Genomic DNA, 10,169 nt, shown 5'->3' with positions numbered 1-10,169 from the left:
CTGATTTAACCTGCACCCGTTTCATGTTTTCTTTTGCCACCAGGTGATTAACTTGTGTGATAATAAACAGAAAATTCTATCATTTCCAATTCTAAATTCCAACCTTCCAGTAATACTTTTGGGAGAAAATACTTCACCAAAGGTAACGTGGCCACTGTGTCCAGGATCAAGCAGACATAGCTTATGCCGGTAAGCTGTAATTGCCTGTACTGACACCAACTGCATAAACTAGTGCAGAATGCAAACCAAACCAAAGTCTTTTAGGTCCTTTGGGCCTCACTGTCAGACTGGGCAGTATCTTAAACATTGGGGAGGGGGTGGGGAAGGAGCAATTGTGATGGGAGTCTGACTACTGGCTGCTAGCAAGCCCCCCAGCTCTATAATGGTGGCATTCTGTATTGTTTTAATCAAACACTACAATAACAAACTTGATTTTGACAGAAGTAGCAGCAAGTGCAAAATTCTCAATGAAATCAACTTCAAACAATTGAAGGGAATTTCTCAAATTAAAAAAATAACCCATTATCCTGATCTAAAAGTTGGTTTGTTTAAAGGATATTACTTTGAATTCAGTCTTGGGTTTTAGCAAAGCTAGCACTCACTGCCCAACCCATCTGCCTCACATTCATCTTAAATCTTCGCAATGCAGCAGCTCAGTCACAACTGTGGAGTCACAGCCAAAAGGCAAAAAGTAGCTTTGTAGTCCATGTGAACTTTTACAGCAGTACCACTGGACTGGAACGTCAGGAGAAGCTCTCTTTTTGTGGAAAACAATCAATCATTGTAATTTACCTCAGGACAGTCAATTATGGTTGGGGTCATTAAGAGAACTTCCAGCTTGGAAAGGAGAGTTGATGACGGTAGCCAATTAAGTCTGACAGCATTTCTGCTACATTTTATTCATCAAATAGGAAAGAAAGGTTTGAAGCGATAATAGGCCAGGAGCTGGCAGGTGGGGCTAGTTTATGGTCAGCTTGGACTGAAGGGTCTGTTTCCATGCTGTATGAGTCTATGACATGGTAATGCCCTCTCTCAAATTTATAAAAATTTAAAATGAAATAACAAGTTTAAAAGCCAGGACAGCGCTATAACACCTCAGCCACGGCAACAGCAGGGGCGAGGTAAAACCGAGTTTCCCCAACTGTGAGAACCTGGACAGGAACTGGAAAATTCTGGTCATCCTCCTTTAGTTGGCTTTGAGTGGCCAATAACAAACTATGTTGGCTACCTGCCGCATGCAGGCTGGTAGTCCTGTCAACCACCCATTTACCTTCTCCACAAAGATAGCCCGTTTGGGCTCAGCTATGGAATCAGCTAACCAACCATAAGGCTGTTTTAAACACTGGTCCAACTGCAGCCGAGTTCAAGCAGGGTCTAAAAATCAAGCTTAACATTTTTGATTCTTATACTGTTGTTCACGTTCCATTTCAATACTACTACCATTCCCTGGCTAATACCAGTGAAAGCAGCCTTCACGGGTCATTTTGGTTGCTGTTTGACATGCTGCTAGGTTTTCATTAGGGCAGATTGGGCAATGAGATGTAACATTGGTATCACCGGGTGTAGATACCAACTTTTCAGGACTTTATCACAAATAGCAATTTAGGCCGCAATAAATTCAACATAGAAAATTGACAAGCAAGAATTCTAAAGTAGTCATCCCTGGAGACCGACGGTGCCACACAGCAGTAACTCAGAACAGAAGGGTCAAGCAACTGAATGTGTGGTTGAAGTATGGTAGCAGGAGGGACAGCTATAGATTTCTGAGGCATTGGGACCATTTCTAGGGTTAGGTGGGTACTGTGTAAGTGGATGGCTTACACCTCAACAGAAACAATACCTACATCCTGAAGGGAAGATTTGCTGATGCCACTGGTGCAAATTTAAAATAGATTAGCAGGGGGATGGGATTCTGACATAGTTCGATAAGAAACAAAGCTGATGTGGATTTAGAATTTAAAACACGAGCAAGTGAGTCTAGATGGCAGATGAAATAAGAAAGAAGTGAGTTTAGCAAGGCTAAATGGATGTAGTTTAATGCAAGGAATAAGATAGACGAGCTGAGTGCATTAATAAGCAAATGGGAGTATGATACCATAGCTATGACCAAGACTTGGTTGAAATAATGGGTAGGATTGGTAGCTCAATATTTAGGAAATTCTGACAAGATAGAGAGGAGGATAGAAGAGGAAGGTTATAATATTGATCAAAGAATCAATTACAGCTGTGAGGAGGGTTGATATCTTGGAAGGGTCATCAAGCAAGGACATAAGGGCAGAAGTAAAAGACACAAAAGGGACATATGTGCTATTGGTTGTGAGCTACAAGCACACAAAAAGGGAGAAATAAAGGCTGAAGTATGTAATCAAGTTTCAGGAAGTGAAAGAATAAGATGACAGTAAGAATAGAGGATTTTTACCCCCCCCCCCCAATGTCAATTGGGACAACTTTAGTGCACAAAGTAGGGAGGTGAAAGGGTTAGTATAGCTCAAACATGTCTGGGCAAGTACAAGGAGTGCGCAAGCTTTGACCAACAGGTTTGACAAGCAGGCAAATAAAGGAAGTATGTGGTCCAAAGAAAAAAGATATTGTATCCATTTGATGGTCACGTTCGGATGTGATGACTTATGTAATCAATTGATCATGCAAACGCTGTAATCTATAGCACTTTGATTTCATAGAATACAATGTTGTTCTGGGAGTCAGAAGAGAGATCCTGCTATGTTCTTGAACAAAGGAGACTGGTAAAAAGAAACCTCGGGGAGTCAGACTAGACTGGATTATTCTTCCATCGACATAATAGCTTGGCGTAGTTGACAGGGTTTGTTTGTGTGTAATTCACAGAGCAGTAAAGAGCCCTCGATGACTAGACTGGTTGGTGGTAAGAGAAAGAGAGTGTGCAGTAAGATTTCAGCTGAACAGGGCTGAGGGCATAATGGCCAATAATGGGAGAAAAAGTATGGGCCTCATATGGTTCTGTATTGCAATATGTACATGGGAAACATAAGACGTTGGTAGAATAGAGAAGCATGCATGGTTGGGATCTGGAAGACACTCTGCAGGCGCAGTGGCATGATCGAAGGGACAAAAGATAGATGGAGCCAACAAGGGATGTTTGATTCTTTGTTGCCCTAAAATCTGCAAGTGGAAAGTATAAGCTGTTAAGACAAACATCTCATACTGCTCTCACTACACATACGCACTGTTTAAAATGGCAACCCATGGAAAAAAATGTCTCTCTAGGCCATAATCATTGGCTGCCACCAAATTATCTGGAAGCACTTCAGTTGGCTTTAAAGTACTTCACTTAAAGCTCTTGATAGGATCTGAATTTTATTTTTGCTATAACTGAAGCCAAACAGCCATTCAGCACAGCTAGTTGTTTATGTATATTTGGCTTAAGTGGTATCACTGATTCTCTTAATAGACTTGCTTGGGAGCATTCCCAGTTGGACTACATTGCTGGTAATGTAACTAGGTTAATCGATGAAGAGACCCAGTTTAATGCTCTGATGGTTCACCAAAATAGCTGGTCGAGGTAAAATTCAATTCATAAATTCTGAATTTGAAAGTTAGTCACAGGATTGGTTGTCATAATACTATCAGTTATCATAAAAACTCATGTGGTTCACTAATCTTCCGTAGTGATGAAAATGTGTATTTTATACCTGGTCTGGCATTGATGTGACTCTTACCTAACTTCAGAAAAGGCTCAGAAAGACTTTCTGTTCAAGGGCAATTAGGGATCGGCAATAAATGCTGTCTCTGCCCAAAAAGTCCATATCATGTGAAAGAATACAATAAGAAGCTGCTCTAACAAACAGCCTATATAATTATCAAAGTATTAGAGATATGAAATGAATTAAAGTTCTAAAAAATAAAAAATAACAGTCATTTCAATGCCTTATGACATTTCCCCTACAGCATGCAATGAAATGTTGGGGTAACACAAATAAACATACGAAATACCCCAGAGCACAGCAACGCTTTTTTTGAAGTGTAGATACTGTTTAATATAGAAGACAGAGAAGCTAACCTACATGCAATAAGCTGCATCCAGCAGTAATGTATTTATGACTAGATAATCTGTTAATTGTGATTTTAATTGAGAAGTAGATATCTCAATGATATTATTACTATATAAAATTAGGCCCTTCTCATAATCTTTCAGGAGGGTTCAGAAATCTGTTTTATTTCTCAAAACATATTCATTTTTAGGTAACTGCTGTATCCCATTGACCAAGAATGGCCAGGATGTTGTAACAATGCTGAAAAGCCAGAGAAGATCTGGTAGCTGAGATGAGAGAAATTAATTCACAGCAGTCACAACAGTCAGCTCAACTCTTGGGAATTGTCTCTCTCTAAATCGTCCTCCCACCTTACAAATCTTCTCAAAACCTAAATATTCAGCTAACATTTCCAACCTATATCTTTGTGATTGGAAAGCAAGTACCAAACAATAGATAAAGTTTCTTAGGCCTAATTTTCTTTCTTAAAGGTACCATAAAAATTTAAGTTGTAGTTACGATCCAACCTAGGTCAAATGCAGTTCACGGTTTTATAAAGGGCTGAATGCAATCAAAACCAGAGTTTATAAGACTTAGAATCATAGAATCCATAGAGTGTGGAAGCAGCCATTTGGCCCACTGGGTCCACACAGATCTTCTGAAGATCATTCCATCCACACTCTTTCCTGTATTCTGTCTCATCAAAGAGTGATAGAAATGTACAGCACAGAAACAGACCCTTTCGTCCAACTCATTCATGCTGACTAGATATCTTAAATTAATTAAATTAATTGAATCCCATTTGCCAGCATTTAGCCCATATCCCACGAAACCCTTCCTATTCATATATCCATCCAGATGCCTTTTAAATGTTGTAATTGTATCAGCCTCCACCAGTTCCTCTGGCAGTTCATTCCACACACGCACCACACTGTACAAGAAAGAGTTGCCCGTTAGGTCCTTTCTACATCTTTCCCCTCTCACCTTAAACCTAACCCCTCTAGTTTTGGGCTTCCCTACCCTGGGGAAAATACTTTGACTATCACCTGATCCATGCCCTTCATGATTTTATAACTCCAATAGATCACCCCTCAGCCTCTAGTGCTCCAGGGAAAATAGCCCCAGCATAGTCAGCCTCTCCCGAGAGCTTAAATCCTTCAACCCTGGCAATATCCTTGTAAATCTTTTCTGAACGTTGTTGCTTGAGATCTGACCTACCACGGCAGTGTGATCAGCAAGCCTGTAAATGGAATGGAGATTGAATTTGGCCACACAATCATGAGTGTATAAGGGGTACAAGTATGGTGTTGAGTAAACAGCCTTGCGGGGCACAATTTTTGAGGATTATTCTGGTAGAAATCTTACTGATTGCAGTCCAGGGGTCAGAAAGTCCAAAATCCAGGTACAGCGAGGGGACCAGAGACATAGGTCTCAAAGTTGGAAGATGAGTTTTTTTGGAATTATTTTGTTAAAGGCTGTAGTCAATAAGTAGAAGCCTGATACAGGTGTCCTTGTTATCTAGATGTTCCAGGTTTGAGTACAGGACCAGGGAAATGGCATCTGCCATGGACCCGTTGTACCCGTATGCAAATTGCAAAAGATCAAGGCAATCTGGTAGATTGGAGTCAATGTCAGCCAAGACTAACCTCTCAAAGCACGTCATAATTATGGAGATCAGAAACACTGGGTGGTAGTCATTGATGAACACTGCACGATTTTTCTTTGGCATGAGGATGATGATAGTCTTCTTGATGCAGGAGGGGAATTCAGATCAAAGTAAGGAGAGGTTAAAGATGTCACCAAGCATTCCCGCCAGCTGGTCTGCACAAGATCTGAATGCCTTATCACTGCTCTTATGAAACAAAGGATTCTGATTCAGACTCCCACCATCCTCTGAATGAAACAAAATTCTCATCTTTCCTCGGAGTCTCTTACTTTATATTTATTTTTCCTGGTTATTGAACCCTCTACAAATGGAAAACAAATGCCTTCCTATCTGCACTAACTATACCTTATAGAATCTAAATCACCCTCTCTAGTACAGTCACATCCTTTCTAAAGTGTGATCAGACTATATATAGTATGCCAATGATAGTCTAACTAGTGTTTTTATGCAGTTCCAGCAGAACTCCTCTCCTCTTCTGTCCTGTGTCTTGGTTCAGAGTGGCAACTATTCCTTATACCTTTTAAGCCACCTTATCTACCCGTCCTCTGACTTTCAGGGAGCTGCAAATATGCACATCAAGGTCCAACAGGTTTATTTGAAATCACAAACTTCTGAAGTGTAGCACCTTCGCCAAGTCAAGTGACAGAAAAGCACACAGAACACAGAACTTATGGGCAGAGAGAGATCAAGGGCAGGCAGGTCAAAAGACCATACAATGGTGTGAGTGGAGTGCCGAATAATAAGGCCTGCAGGTGATACGAACTATTAGATGGTGTAAGTAAAGTATTGACAGTTGAATAACAAGCAAAGGGATGACCCATAATCTGATTAAACAAGGCAGAGAGATAATTACAAAAAATTAAAGATACAGTGGTGCTGGAGACAAATCAAATGACTGGAATAACATGTTAGGTATAAGAGTCACATGACGAGTCTTTAACCATAGTCATAGTAATCCAAAACAGTACAATCTAAGGTAGAGAGCGTAATAATTTATCCAGGTGATGGAGATAAAACAAGACAGTAAGAAAGATTTTACAGATATAGGACAGTGTGGTGGGGTCATATGTAGCGTGACATGAACCCAAAATCACGGTTGAGGCTATCTTGGTTATCAGTTTTTGCATTGCGATTCTGCATTTTGTCTCTTTCAAAGGTCGCCTCAAAGGACTCTTACTCAAAGATCGGAGGCTTAATGTCCCTGACTGTTGAAGTGTTCCCCGACTTGGAGGGAACAGCACTGTCTGGCGATTGCTGAGCAGTGTCATTTGGGCCAAAGACGAATTATAACACATACTATGCCAACAGACTCTGCTGTCACACCTCTTACACACTCCTCATCATCTTGTACACCAACTCCACAGCAGATGCTGCAACGTTGAAATCGAGGTAGAGTCTACATTCTCAGCTTGCGCTCAGGATTCAGTGGGCCAGCTAGGAGATAATGCCAAGCAGATGAGGTTAACAGAACTACGCCAACATACACACCAAGAACAAGAAAATGGAGAAACTTGACATCACCACCAGCAGTCCAAGCTTTGCCTGGAACCAGAATTGAAACCAGTACCATCACAGGGAAGTCCATCAACTTGTCTGACGCATCGGTCAAAATTGAAGTTCTCAGCCGAGGATCCAATTTCTGCCACACTACCTAACTGGACCACAGTGGTCTGGCTGCAGACACAGAGAAATTCATCAGGTGAATGAGGCTCCGGGAATTCTTCCACAAACTCAAGATGTCAGCAGCAAGCCCAATGAGACAACCTACGAGCCAGAACAGTTGACAGAGAGATCCATGGTGCAGCGACCAAAGAAGAAAGTGTTGAACTGGACTCCTCCAGAAGGCCGCTGCCCTTGGCTCAACATGCATGTTCAAGCTGTCAGGACGTACATTAACACCAGATTAATCAGCTGTGCTTACAAGATAGCACAAAACGTCAACTAAGCACAACACAACGCCATCCATGCTCTGAAGACTAATCGCAACATTGTCAAACCAGCAAACAAAGCAAGAGCCATTGTCATATGGAACGGAATGTACTACCGCAAAGAAGCATACTGACAACTGAACAACTAGGAATACTACCGTTAGCTACCTGCCAATCTGATCAAAGAACGCATCTGTCAACTGATCAAGACCTTTGATCCAGCCTTCAGAGTATCATATGAACTTTCATCCGCTGAACTTCTCACATAGGAGTTTTCTACTGCCTTCCAAAGACACACAAAGCCAACACACCTGGGTGTTCTGTTGTATCAGGCAATGGGACTCTGTGTGAGAACCTCTCCAGTTATGTCTAGGGCACCTTGAAACTCATTGTATAAGGAACCATCAGCTTTCATTGCAACACTACAGATTTCTTACAGAGACTCAGCTCCCACGGACCAGTCGAACCAGGAACATTGTTCATCATAATGGATATTTCGGCACCCTATACCAGCATACCCTACGATGACAGCATAGCTGCAACAGCCATAGTACTCCATATCAACAACTGCTAATTTCCAGACACCATTGTGCAACTCATCTGCTTCATCCTCGATCACATCTTCACCTTCGACAACCAGTTCTTTACCCAAATATAAGGAACAGTCATGATTTACACCCAAATATGCCAACGTTTTCATGCAGAGGTTCAAGATAGATTTCTTCACTGTGCAGGACCTCCAGCCAACGCTGTATGCCAGAAACATCAATGACATTTTCTTCCTTTGGACTCATGGCAAGAAATTACTGAAACAATTACACAGCGATATCAACAAGTTTCATCCTACCATCAGACTTACCATGGACTACTCTTCAGAATTAGTCTCACGGTTGGACACATGCATCTGCATCAAGGATGGACACCTAAATACCTCACGGATAAACTCATGATGCTGCACTTCTCTACCTTCCACCCTAAAAATGTTGAAGAAGCCATCCTGTATGCATAGGCCCTGCAAACACATACAGAATCTGCTGAGATGAGGAGGAACACAACGGGCACCCAAAGATTTTGAAGGTTATCCCCATAAGAGTGGGATATGATACTCAATTCATCGATCGCAAGTTCTGACGTGCCACTGCCAAAAACCGCAACAACCTCCTCAGAAGACTGACACAGGATTCGACCAATAGAGTACACTTCATCACACAATACTTCCCTGGAGCGGACAGGCTACGCCATGTTCCTCGCAGCCTTCAACATGTCATCGATGACGATGAGTACCTCATCAAGGTCATCCCTATACTAGCGAGTTTTGAGAAGATTTGTAGCTCAGGTTGAGGTTCTGGATGTGAGATTGCTTGCTGAGCTGGAAGGTTAGTTTTCAGACGTTTCGTCACCATTCTAGGTAACATCATCAGTGAGCCTCCGAAGGCTTCATCGGAGGCTCACTGATGATGTTACCTAGAATGGTGACGAAACATCTGAAAACTAACCTTCCAGCTCAGCGAGCAATCTCACATCCATCATCCCTATACATCTACTTCTCGCTTTCGAACAACTGAAAAACCTTAAACAGGCCATTGTTTGCAGCAAACTACCCAGCCATCAGGGGAACATCAACTACAACACCACACAACCCTGACACAGAAAACGCTGCAAGACACGCTAGGTCATCAACATGGATACTGGCAACAGACGTGGGAACACCACCCACCATATATATGGTAGGTACTCATGTGACTTGGCCAATGTTATCTAATTCATACGCAGCAGGCAAGGATGGCCTGAGGCATGGTATATTGGTGACACCATGCAGACACTAAAACAATGGCAGCCTTCAAGATACACAACACAGAATCACGAGCAGAAACTGATAGCTAAGCTCTGTACCCATGAAGGCAGCCTCAGCCGTGATCTTGGGTTCATAATCACATTACATGTGACCCCACCACACTGTCCTGTATCTGGAAAATCTTCCTTACTGTCCTGTTTCGTCACCACCACCTGGATAAATTATTATGATCTCTCGACCGTAATTGGTTTGCACAGTTTTGGATTACAACAACTCAGGATGTAACTGTTATACCTATCATGTTATTCCAGTCATTTGGATCGTCTCTGACACCACCTTATTTTTAAAGTTTTTGTAATTATCTCTCTGCCTCATTTAATCAGACTATAGGTTATCCCTTTGCTCGTTATTCAGCTGTTGACACTATATTCACACCATCTAACAGTTTGGATGACCTGCAGCGACTTATTATTTGACCCTTCGAAAGCTTGTTTGTTTTCAAATAAACTTGTTAGACTATAACCTGGTTCAGAGATAGTAGGAACTCCCATTTCTGAAGAAGCGAATAAGCCCGAAACGTCAGCCTTCCTCCTCCTCTGATGCTGCTCGGCCTGCTGTGTTCATCCAGCTCCACACCTTGTTATGTCAGACTGTAACCTGGTGTCGAGTGATTTCCGACTTCGTCCAGCCCAGTGCAAAGCCGGCACCTCCACATTCTAATAATAGGTAGCGTGCAACGTCAGAAAATGCGATACCTTCTGCGTATAAACCGA

This window comes from Stegostoma tigrinum, chromosome 5, assembly GCF_030684315.1.
Source record: "Stegostoma tigrinum isolate sSteTig4 chromosome 5, sSteTig4.hap1, whole genome shotgun sequence".
Lineage (NCBI taxonomy): Eukaryota > Metazoa > Chordata > Chondrichthyes > Orectolobiformes > Stegostomatidae > Stegostoma > Stegostoma tigrinum.
This window is presented reverse-complemented; position numbering follows the sequence as displayed.